Source organism: Dermacentor albipictus, unplaced genomic scaffold (genome assembly GCF_038994185.2).
Source record: "Dermacentor albipictus isolate Rhodes 1998 colony unplaced genomic scaffold, USDA_Dalb.pri_finalv2 scaffold_14, whole genome shotgun sequence".
NCBI lineage: Eukaryota > Metazoa > Arthropoda > Arachnida > Ixodida > Ixodidae > Dermacentor > Dermacentor albipictus.
Window position 1 is genome coordinate 2,133,070 of NW_027225568.1, and position 11,231 is coordinate 2,144,300.

The 11,231-nt window shown below is 47.0% G+C and overlaps 1 long non-coding RNA gene across 1 annotated transcript; it reads right to left on the reverse strand.

The window, feature by feature from the left end:
- Nucleotides 1-2,760: 2,760 nt before the first annotated feature.
- LOC135914739 (uncharacterized) lies at nucleotides 2,761-4,722 on the reverse strand. Its single transcript, XR_010568404.1, has 2 exons — nucleotides 4,575-4,722; nucleotides 2,761-3,478 (listed from the first exon to the last, which is right to left on the reverse strand). It is a non-coding gene; the product is annotated as an uncharacterized lncRNA (long non-coding RNA).
- Nucleotides 4,723-11,231: the final 6,509 nt, after the last annotated feature.

Genomic DNA, 11,231 nt, shown 5'->3' on the forward strand with positions numbered 1-11,231 from the left:
TAAGTATAAAAGGTGCATTGAAGGAACATCAGGCACGTAATTTCTGCGAACGCATTTGGTAGATTACGGCTCTACTATCAAGTGAGCCGCCGAGAAGGGGTATGAGGGTGACCATGCTCGCCTAACGTTTCGCAAACACGGGGAATACCAGCTAGGATGCAGGTACAGCCAGGACCTCAAAAAAGAATCATGCTGCCGAGCGTCCCGATGAAGAGCAAGATGACCTGCCGTGCCCAATGCCCCGAATGCCGACAGCCCCAGAAGCAGATGTCGCAGGCACCTGCATCAAGGGCCGACTGGTGCCTGCAGGCGGACTGGTGCCTGCATGTATTCGTGGTCGTGACGCCGTCGTGTTTATTGCATCGTCGTCATTCCCGCTTTCTCATCTGACTCTCGTTATGTCATCGTCATCCCGCCATCGTCCTCATACATCGGTCACGCATTCGTTGTGAGAAAGACGTCCTGATATCTTCGTGGTGGTTCCATCACCCTCACTCCAGCTTCATAATCCTACTTTTGTCATGCCGTCATTGTCACGTCGTTTACATCCAACACGCTTCGTGCCCCGTAGGGGCTTCTGCGTGAGCAGCCGTTTCGAGTGTTGCGAGACCACGTACCCCAGCACATGAAGGTCAGACTGTCCCACATGTATCCGTGCGCAGCTTAGCCGTGTCTGGGGAAAGGGGGGATGCTGAGAGTTGATCGGAGGCAGGGTGTTCGGACCTTTAAAGCACCCCCGGTGGAGGAAACACACCTCTTTTGAACTCTGCTTCACATAGACGGATCCTACAGACTGACCCACCGGGTGGACATAGGCAGTCGCCTTTTTTTGTCCTTCTCTGCAATCTTTGTCCTTTTCCCTCACTTGTAATATTTCCTGCCTTTTTATGCGAAGCATACTAGCCGCACAACCACGCCCTTCCTTGCTGCGCCGCGCGCGGCCGCTTAAGCTTCGCCTTCAACCCGCCAAGGGGTGTAAGACAATGGGAGAGAGAGAGAGAGAGAATAAACTTTATTCAAGAACCCCGCGGGTTCACCCGCTTTGTTCTAGTTGTCTGCCAAGCCGAGCGTCGTGATGAGCTCGATCATGGCACGTACGTAGTCGGAGGAGGAGAAGGTGGAATAACAGTTGATTTAATCAAAGATGGAGGAGACATAATGCTTGGAAAATCTGGCGGCTCTCTATACGAAGTGTATATCGACTGCAAGGGTCCCAGAAAACTGGAAAAATGCAGACATTATACTAATCCACAAAAAAGGAGACGTTAAAGAAATGAAAAATTATAGGACCATTAACTTGCTCCCAGTATTATATAAAATATTTACCAAAATAATCTCCACTACAATAAGGGCAACACTGGATTTTTTCAACCAAGGGAACAGGCTGGCTTCAGAAAGCGATACTTTACAATGGATCACATCCATGTGATCACTCAGGTTATCGCGAAATCCGCAGAGTACAATAAGCCTCTCTACGTGGCTTATATAGATTACGAAAAGGCATTTGATTCAGTAGAGATACCAGCAGTGATAGAGGCACTACGTAATCAAGGAGTACAGAACGCTCACGTAAAAAGCTTGGAAAATATTGCTACGTGCGTGTGGTATTTGTTTGCTTAAACGAGGCGCGTGGGCGCCATCACTCCAGAAAAGAGGGGGAAGAACGAACTGGGCTCTCGCTGTGCATCTAACCGGTCAGCGCTGCAACCGTTGTTTTAAATATAATTTGTAAATAGTTTCTCGTCTTACTGACTCGTCCTTCGCGTAAGAATATCTACAGAGGTTCTACAGCTACCCTAATTCTACACAAGAAAAGCAAGGAGATATCTATAGAGAAAGGGGTCAGACAGGGAGTCAATGCTATTCAATGCGTGCTTAGAAGTATTCAAGCTATTAAACTGGGAAGGCTTAGGGGTAAAGATCGACGGCAAATATCTCAGCTACCTTCGGTTTGCCGGTGACGTTCTATTCAACAACAATGCAGACGAGTTAAGACAAATGATTGGAGACCTTAACTGAGAGAGTGTAAGAGTGGGGTTGAATATTCATATGCGGAAGGTGAAGATAATGATAAATAGTCCGACAAAGGAACAAGACATCAAGATCACCAGTCGGCTACTAGAGACTATGAAGGAGTTCGTTTACCTTATTCGCAGGGAACCCTGATCATGCGAAGGAAATTCACAGAAGAATAAAAATAGGTTGGATCACATACGGCAGACATTGCCAGCTCCTGACTGGAAGCTTACCATTATTATTGAAATGTAAGGTGTGCACTCAGTGCATTTTGCCAGTGCTGACATATGGGGCAGAGACTTGAGATCAAGTTAAGAACCGCGCAAAGAGCGATCAAACGAAGATTGCTAGGCATAAAGTTAAGAGAGAGAAAGAGAGCGGTTTGGATCAGAGAGCGAACGAGTATAGACGATATTCCAATTGACATCAAGAGGAAAAAATGGAGCTGGGCAGGTCATGTAATGCGCCGGTAAGATAACCATTGAACCATTAGGGTTACAGAATGGGTACCAAGAGAAGGGAAGCGCAGTAGAAGACGGCAGAAAACTAGAGATGGTGTGATGAAACCAGGAAATTCGCGGGTGCCAGTTGGAATCGGTTAGCGGCAGAACAGGGGTAATTGGAGATCGCAGGGAGAGGCCTTCGTCCTGCAGTGGACATGAAACAGGCTGCTGCTGTTGATAATGATGAAGGTGGTGGCCCCCCCTCCCCCCCCCCCCCGAAAAAAAATCCTGGGTACGTGCCTGGCATATATGATAATATATTTTTCAAAACCAACAAAAAATAAGATCTCACGCTCATAAAGGCGAAGCTGCGTACGAGTTGCCCCAGGATTACAGGAAAAAAAAAAAATCCGGAAAGTCCCCGTCATCGGCGAGCTTTGTCATCCGCCGGTTCTTGGAGCGGAGCGTCATCGGTGAAATTCCATGGTCGTAACCTGGCTTCCTGGTCAACCTTCGCAGAGCCGATTTTACGGAAGCCTATAACCTCCCGAAGAACAGCCAGGAGGTCCTCGTACTGCTTGAAAAGTACAAGAATTCGGGGGACCATTCCTCAGCCACAGTAAGAATAGCGGAGTAGTGATTGGCTTCCCTGAATTTCGATGTGCCCGTGGATGGAAGCTGCGGTGAGGCTTTCCGCGGCACAGGACAACGCGTGGAAGGCGACGCCTAAGGCTTTGTCGATGCCACGCGCAAGCTGAGGGTGCACTCAAAGCGAGACACGTGGCCCATGCGCCACGCCCAACCGCTGTAACAGTGGCTAGGGCTACGCTGTGCTCCTGCGATGGTCATGCGGTGTGCGGAGGCTTCGACAACCTGGGGCTGCAACAACATGCTGCACCAGGTGCGAGCTCGTTTCGTCTCTTGTGAGCCGTTGTCTTGGTCAAGACAGCTGGAGCTAGAATCGACGCCGTGGCTGCACCAACCGATGACAAGTGCTGCCTTTTCTGCGGTGCTTTCCGCTGAAATGTAAAGATTTCGCAGTAATTTAGAATATTTACATCACCATGGCCAAAATAACTTATTTGTTAGCTTCTATGTAGCTTATTTGTTCTCTCCTGTAATATTTTGATCCCCTAATGAAATTCAATACTAAGTGCCTAATTATATGATTGCATAAGGGTTGCACGAAATGAAATGATCCCTCTCTATTCAATTTTTTTTGTTAAATGCTAATCGAAGTCCTTAATAACGTACATTTGGCTCCTGGACTTGAATTCACAGTATTGTCATTACGCTCGAACTGTTCTCAAGAGCCGATACAAGCCGATCATGATTTTGAGCGCCACATTACCGAAGGCGACTTCCTAATCGCAAACAGCCTCTTACGAACAAAAACGACTCTGCTTGCTTGGCTGCTTCCTAAAAACTTCACAGGCAGTGCGACGAAGCAACCACGAAATGAATACCTTCGCACAATGCAGGTGTAGTGTCGTACGTGTTCGTTTTGTGAATATCTTAATGCACTACCTGAAATGTATTTCAGTAAGCGTCAACTGGCCCACGAATAAGTTTCCGGAGCCCGCGCACCCAGTGTAAGAAGCGCATGCAGGTTTCTATTACGATTACTACCAAACGAAAAGACGTGGTCGAAATAGCCCTAACATTGCTGTAGCGACTATTCCCGCCAACGTAGGTGCCAACGAGAAGATCCCTAACAACTCTTGTCAAGGCACTGCATGTGAAGGCCACGTTTTCAACTCCGCTCTCAAAAACGCTTTGGTTTCAGTTACAGAGTAGGTACTTGAAAAGGACGGTACGTTAGGGACGTTAGTATTCTATACTGAAAACTATTGAAAGCGGGAAACGACTCGAACGACACAGCAAAAGCGCTTGTCCATGTATCTTTTCTGTGTCGTTCGTGTCGGTTTGCGCTGTCAGCAGTGTTCAGCACAAAATATGTACTGTAAGGAGAGTTTATTCGGCTCGTAGAGCAGCAGCGACAAACTCAGCACCAGCAGGTAGGGCACAGCCAGCGAACGAACTGGGTACGAGCCACGCGATGGCAACGGGGCTTTTCAGCATGCCAATCTTCTTTGTCACAGCACGAATACTTACCTGTGAGCCTTCCTATCACGCGCCAGTCGCCAGAAAGAAAGATAGTCAGATGCCCGCCGTGTTTTGTGGGCCCACGAGAACATTGAGGCCGAGAATAGCCGTGCGTGGACACTGTCACTGATCCCTGATCGCGGCCGCACCTGTCATGTTTGTCTTGTCTCGTCTTGTGTCCCAGACAGTGGCACATACCCACTATAGGGGATTGGCCAAGAAGCAGGCGGTTTTTCGTATGCTTAGAAGTAAAGCCAAACTAGATTTATATTGTGAAACGTAAGACTAGAACTGTAATTTAGACGTGTTATGAAAACATCGTGAAGAATTTTGGTAAAATAAGTTACTGTAAATAAATGAAATAATAGAAAATATTGGTAATTTTAGAAAGTCAGTAAGGTACTCTTCTCGTATCTCTAATAAAATTGTAAATTGCAAGAAAAGCATCCCTGTGGCTGGATCCCAGTGAGGTCGCACCAGAAGAAAGAATGGCTGGTGAGGTTAGCGATAACCCAACTTTGGTGAATGAGTTTACTAATAATTTTCTTTGTCTTACAAAGCGGCGGCAGGAGAGAAAATAATGTTTGATAGTTTCAGGTGCACTGCAAAAAGAACATGTTGTAGAGCCGCGTGCTGAGATCCGTGGCCATTCGTCTTTAAATCCTGGTGCAGTGACGCGGTATCAGATAGAGGTCGTTGCATCATGATTAACATGATGTGTCGCAACAGTAGAGCTGGGCGTTGGCAGTACCTTGGTCGTAAAGAAGGACTTCCTACTCTGCTTGTCCTAGAATGTTGCCGGATTTTTCAAATGAAGCACTGCCGAACGAAGAAATCTAGTTGCTGCTCACAATGATGACGGGCGCGCAATGCATGAGAGAGCTACCTAGTGTGTTCTTCGTTTCTTTCTACTCGCACGAGTCGATCACATCCGAAGAAATACGATGATGATGATGACCTTGAAGCCATTTGCGCATAGTCATTTAACAGAATCGACCATGACAAATACCTCGATAAAGTATTTCTTTTCCAGAGGATCCACGCCAGAGCAGACGTGAAAAGTCACTCGTGTCAGTGTGAAGGCTGTGGTTTATTTGAACTAAATTGAGGGCAAACGCTTGAAAATCCCCTGAAAATCACTTGTAAATTCTAGCAAAGCGTTTTTCCTGCGGCTACTTGTGGGCCAAAATAAGGGAATACTCCGATAGAAACGCAAGCTAGTATGTTGAGTTAGGGCTGGGGGACTGCCATTATTTCAGCAGCCTATAATGATTCATAGTCGTGGAGCAAACGCGATTGGACGAGAATGCAGCAAATCGAAAGGCGAAGAGAAATAATATTGCTATAACAACTTTCTGACAATGCTCTTCGAGCGTAGTCTATGCTACGACGAGTCGTTTTCTTTTATACGTGTGCGACAAATAGATGGAACGTCGTCTTTTAAGAATATTTATTTACTTAGCCATCCTTATTAACGTTTTTTTTTGTTTTATGTGATTTTTATTGAGGCGACTTTTTGCGCGTTAGTTGTAGTATCTGCTACGTTTTCGATAACGTAGCCTATCCCAATCGTCGGGTTCACTCTAAAAGGCACATTGCCAGGAACATCAGGCACGGTGTTGCACCCAACAGAGCAGTGATAGAAAACAGCATCCGTTCCAAGTGAGCCATTCGCAAGGGAAATGAGTGCTAACCCACCTGCCGAGGGTTCGACGAGCACGGAGAAGACCAACTCGACTGCAGGTACCTCTGGGACATCCCCACCGAGGCAGGCGCGCCTGCAACCCGGTGGTGTGCAAGGTGGCCTGGCGGGCTCAGTTCCTCGACTTCCGCTACCGAGCCAGCCTACCATCAAGGGACGAATAGTACTCAAAGACATCGGAAACCTACCTCCGAAGATCGCCGATGCTCAGCAGCATGAAGCTCTCCCTGCTGAGACACAGGAGCCGGAGCAGAACAGCGCCGTGCCTTGAAGACAAAAAATCGTAACGGCGGCTGCGTCTCATCTGCGTGCTTCTGAAGCAGCAAGTCGATCGAAGCTGTCGAATAAAGATAACGTTCAGCTGCTAAAACGTCTGTGGCATTTTGGAATGGATATATTTGACGCTTCAGCACTGTAGCGCGGCATCAACTACTTTATCGTTCTGCTTCTAAGCACGGAGTCATGGGTTTTGTTGTTAACTGCAAGGACCACGTTTAGATGCGGTCAGAGTGGAAATAATTGTGTACATATATTTTGACTTGGATTGAGGGGCTCTTGGTTGCCAACAATGAATTGGAGTCCTTAAAACATGATACATACTGACGAGGAGGATCGGCCACACTAGTAATTTTGAAGACTAAAACAAATGTCGAAAGAAAAGAAAGAAAGAGTCGTAGTCAATGGCGCATCTATGAGACGCGTTGATGCTGTGGCGTTGGCCGCCCACCTATCTTCTTCTTGACTGACTAAACACCGCATTTCCACAATTTTACCGCGTGCGTTTTTTTATACAAAGTGAGTTCAAATTTGCATGAGCGCGAAAATCTAAACTAGTACTACACAAATCAAAAACAAAACAGATTCTGACAAAAAGAAAAAAAAAACACCGCAAGGTAGCTATAGCCGCATTGCGATTGAATGGATGTTGCTTTGTTTTTCTGCCTTGGCTTGTGGTCGCCATTCTCCAGTTTGCTCTCCGTGTGACATTTCTAATGCATTAGATGGAACTGAAGATGACGTTCTGAGGTCGGTAGACAGCGAGAAACAGGTGTCGCCGTATTCCAATAGCGACTAACCGCGAAGATTCAGCTGTGTGCGTGTCTGCGTGCCCTTGTTATGTTGAGTAGGAATCTTTCAACACGGTAGGCGTCGACTGAGGTTTCGTTACTTGATGTGCGCGGTAGAATCAGCACCAAGTAATTTTTTATATTTGTTGGCGGTAATATAACCCCGCGTTACACTCGGGAGTGCGGTATAATTGCGAAAATATGGTATATGGCCCGTACCTGAATCGAGGAATTAGGCTAGGATATAACAACTGTTTAACGTGCATTTATGGCCGATACTATATCTGAATAGACAGAGAATCAGGTAAAACCTCTCGTAGAACCATAAGAAAAACACGTCAGCATTGGGATCGATTCGATTCACCGGCGTTTCCTATCCATTGTTGCAGACAACAGACCACTCTCAGAAGTGACGCCATAACAGGACGCTCGCAGGAAAGCTTCTTCCTGCGAATTACCGTTCATGAAGACAGTTAGGCTAGTTCGTGCAGCTCACAGGCTTGGGACATAACTAGGTGAGAAAAAAAGACAACCGGAGAAGAAGAAACTGACTGGACAGAGCGCTATAGACAATATATAAATTTTGGGCTCTGTCTAGTGCGTCCTTGTCACGGGTTCTGTATCCTTGCGGTAATCCCAGCAATTAGTTGCTACGTGTCCTTGGGTACTTCGGCTTATAAATGATGTTCTTTAAAGAAAAGGCGGACTACTTATCCAATATGCGATTTCATTGTTCCAGCTTTCCATGCAGTTATCGCCGTACATCCGTTGGCTCTGAGCCGAAGGTACAGATATGCAGTTGTGCAATCAAGCAAGTATTAGTAGACTCAATTGTGAATAACTTACATTACTAAAGTCGTCTGACCTCGTGGTGCTGTGAATTTTGCCGAGAGTGAATTCTTGAAATTTGCCTAACCACGCTTAGTTTCGGTATTTCCCCATTGAACTACTCTAAAGAGGCCTCATCTGTTTTACATTCTTTACACACACACAGTAGTAATGCAGACGAAGCTAATTGGCAGCGAGAGCGACACTACACTCTAAAAACTAGGGAAGGTATCGCAGGAGTGAAGCGGCTGATTTACTCATCAAAGCGATCTTTTACTCTCGCAAAATGTCGAGTGGAGTGAAATGCATTCTTCACTCCGTCCTCAAGGAGAGAGTGAAATGGTATTTTTACTCTGTCCTTCTCAGAGAGAGCAGAATGCCCGTGCTACTCTTGCGGCAATAGAGAACAAAACGCAGCGTAATCTTCTGGTTCAACTGTAGGAGGCTTGCCACGAACATGGCGATGTATGACTCATGCACGCTGAGCAAAGAACACACCATTTTGCTGCTAAGAGAACAGGCAGCCACAGTTCAAGAGAACGCGGAGCGAGCGCTCTACTTTTTCACTCGGAGTTGCTCCACCGCGTGCGCACTCAACATCGCGGAGCAGCACAGCACCGGAGAAAGGTGATCAGTCCAGCGAGCAGCAAGGAAGGCCATCCGCCATCCAAGGGAAATGGTGCGTCACCCATCTCGCGTCACCGCGAAAACATGACAGTCGTTCGTCATTCGTTGGATACAACAACAAATCCTCCACGGTCATGAATTCCAACTTAGGGGCATATTCTGCGGAAATGACATGCTATCGCCAGGATGTCGTCGCGGCGCTTAGCCGACGCGATTAGGCTGTCTCACATGGCGCGATTGAGGCGAAAAAAAATCGTTCTGCCGCGCACATCGCAGAGCGACCTTCGCTGACAGCTTTCACATGCGTTTGCGGCAGCACAATTTCCGTCGCAGCGATGCGCAAGGTTGCCTCCTGCTCACGAAGTATCCATGCCGGTATCGTTAAATAAAAGCAACATGGAAACTAGTCAAATATTCGAATTTTCCTAATAGTATTCGATAATAGAATAGGTACACCTTTTTTTAACGTTTAAAAGCGTTGACACTTTACGACAGATTGCAGGTACGGTGAGTGAGGTGCTGCACAACACCGCAAGTATGAGCGTGTGGCTTGTGCGGCGTCGATGAGGTGGTTCCGTTTAGTACACTCTAGTTTCGTTGTTACTATGGTTGTTACTACAGCTTTGTTTCCTGAATGAATATTTCCTTTTGCAGAAGAACAAGCTGCTATTGAGTGTGCATGTATAAGCAGCTGGCGCAATTTGTAGCGATGAAGAGGTTGACGGCGGTGGCGATCAAGTGGGTACGTGCCTTATGTTGAAGCGGTGTCCGTATCCCGACCTGGATAGCGTGCAGCTTCTCCTTTTAAACGAATTGTGTAAGCGGAAGAAAAGAGAAATGTTTATGAAGCTCCTAAGCCGCAAACGCTGGTGGGTGCGCCCTAAACATAGCTAAAACTGGCGCGCGAAATTGCTCCACAGAGCTACCAACGCGTGGTAAAACAGGAAAGCGCCTATTATGGCGGCGCTTTGTTTCGTCACACACATTGCCCCTCCCACATCGCACCGATCGCTGCGACTGAGCGATGGCGCGACCAACTTGTTGGAATCCAGTCGGGCAGAGCCTACGATGTCGCTGCGGTCGCTGGGCGACGGAATTCGCTGTGTCGCTGACTGAAGATAGCGCCATGTGAAACAGCCTATTGACAAGGGACTAGGCAAGCACCCCGTGTCTCTCGATGTCAATCGAAAAAGGCAGTCGTCACAATAACTGCATGTGATTTTATCACTTGCCACTATCCATAAGAGCTTTGAAAATCGCAAACGCTGCCAGAACCATGGTATGTTCAATAAGACGTGAGGCGAGAGGGCGCTTAAAATGGTTTGTTCACACGCCCACGATTCCGATCCTATGCGAAGCGTGCTCAGTGTGCGTTTCGTGTGTTTGAATTTATTCAATTTGGCAGTCTACTGTGTACGGAACACTGTTGAAATAAGGAGGCACACAACAGAAGGCGTCGTTTCGCTGGCGGCATGCTTTCGTTATAAATAAGCCGCGCGCTTGACGGTGTCTCGCCCATGGGTAATCTGCGACCACTGAAGTTACGTGCAGCGCCAGTGCTAGTTAGAAACTTTCCCGCAGGCATTCAGCTGCATGCTCCAAAGCTCAATTGGGCGCGTTATCTTGAACTTACTGAAAACGCATGTAGAATTCATGTTTTATGCTGAATAAAGTATAAACCCCATATAAACGAAGTTGCGCGGGACAACTGCAAGCGATGCGATGGAGATTGCCGTCACGTTCGCTCGCCGCCTACAAGTCGTACTCCGTGCGAGCGACGATTTTGAGCGACGTCTGCCCGGTGTTGCCGGTATGAGGGCTGCAAACACGCGTCGAAACTCTCGGGACGCTTGCTTTAGTAATTTAAGTAGGTGTATTTTACTGTAAAAGGTAGCATAAAATATTTCCGAAGATCTTGCGGTAGGTTTTTATCCTTGCATGTATAAAAATTCACTCGTTTGCTCCTTTCGCGCGACAATCCTTAGTATTTGAATGATGTACTTACATCCAGCTCCAGCGTCGCGCTATTGGCTAGTCGCTCGTAGCACTTCGGGGCGGCTATCGATGAATTCTTGATTTCTAGAACCGAGCGTTCTGTTCAAGCGACGGCCCGTTTTGTCGTTCGAATCCGTCGCGCATTAAATCGCTGTCATGGGGTTTAGCGCTAAGACTGGGGTGTTTTTGCTCATAAATTGAAATGGTGTGATTATATGTCTGATTTTATGTATCCTGTAGCGGTTCTTGAGCACGGTGCGAATCTGAAAGAGTGTTTATGTCTACGAACTCAGTGAATTTTCAAGCAGCGAGTTATGCATCGGCATCGAATACTGCGTCTCCTGTGTGGACTTACAATTGCAGGGGGCGCTTCGCATACGCTTATTGTTTTGGACATGCTTGTGCATTTGCTAATATGAGTTGGCGTTTCAGAGTTATGTCATATGA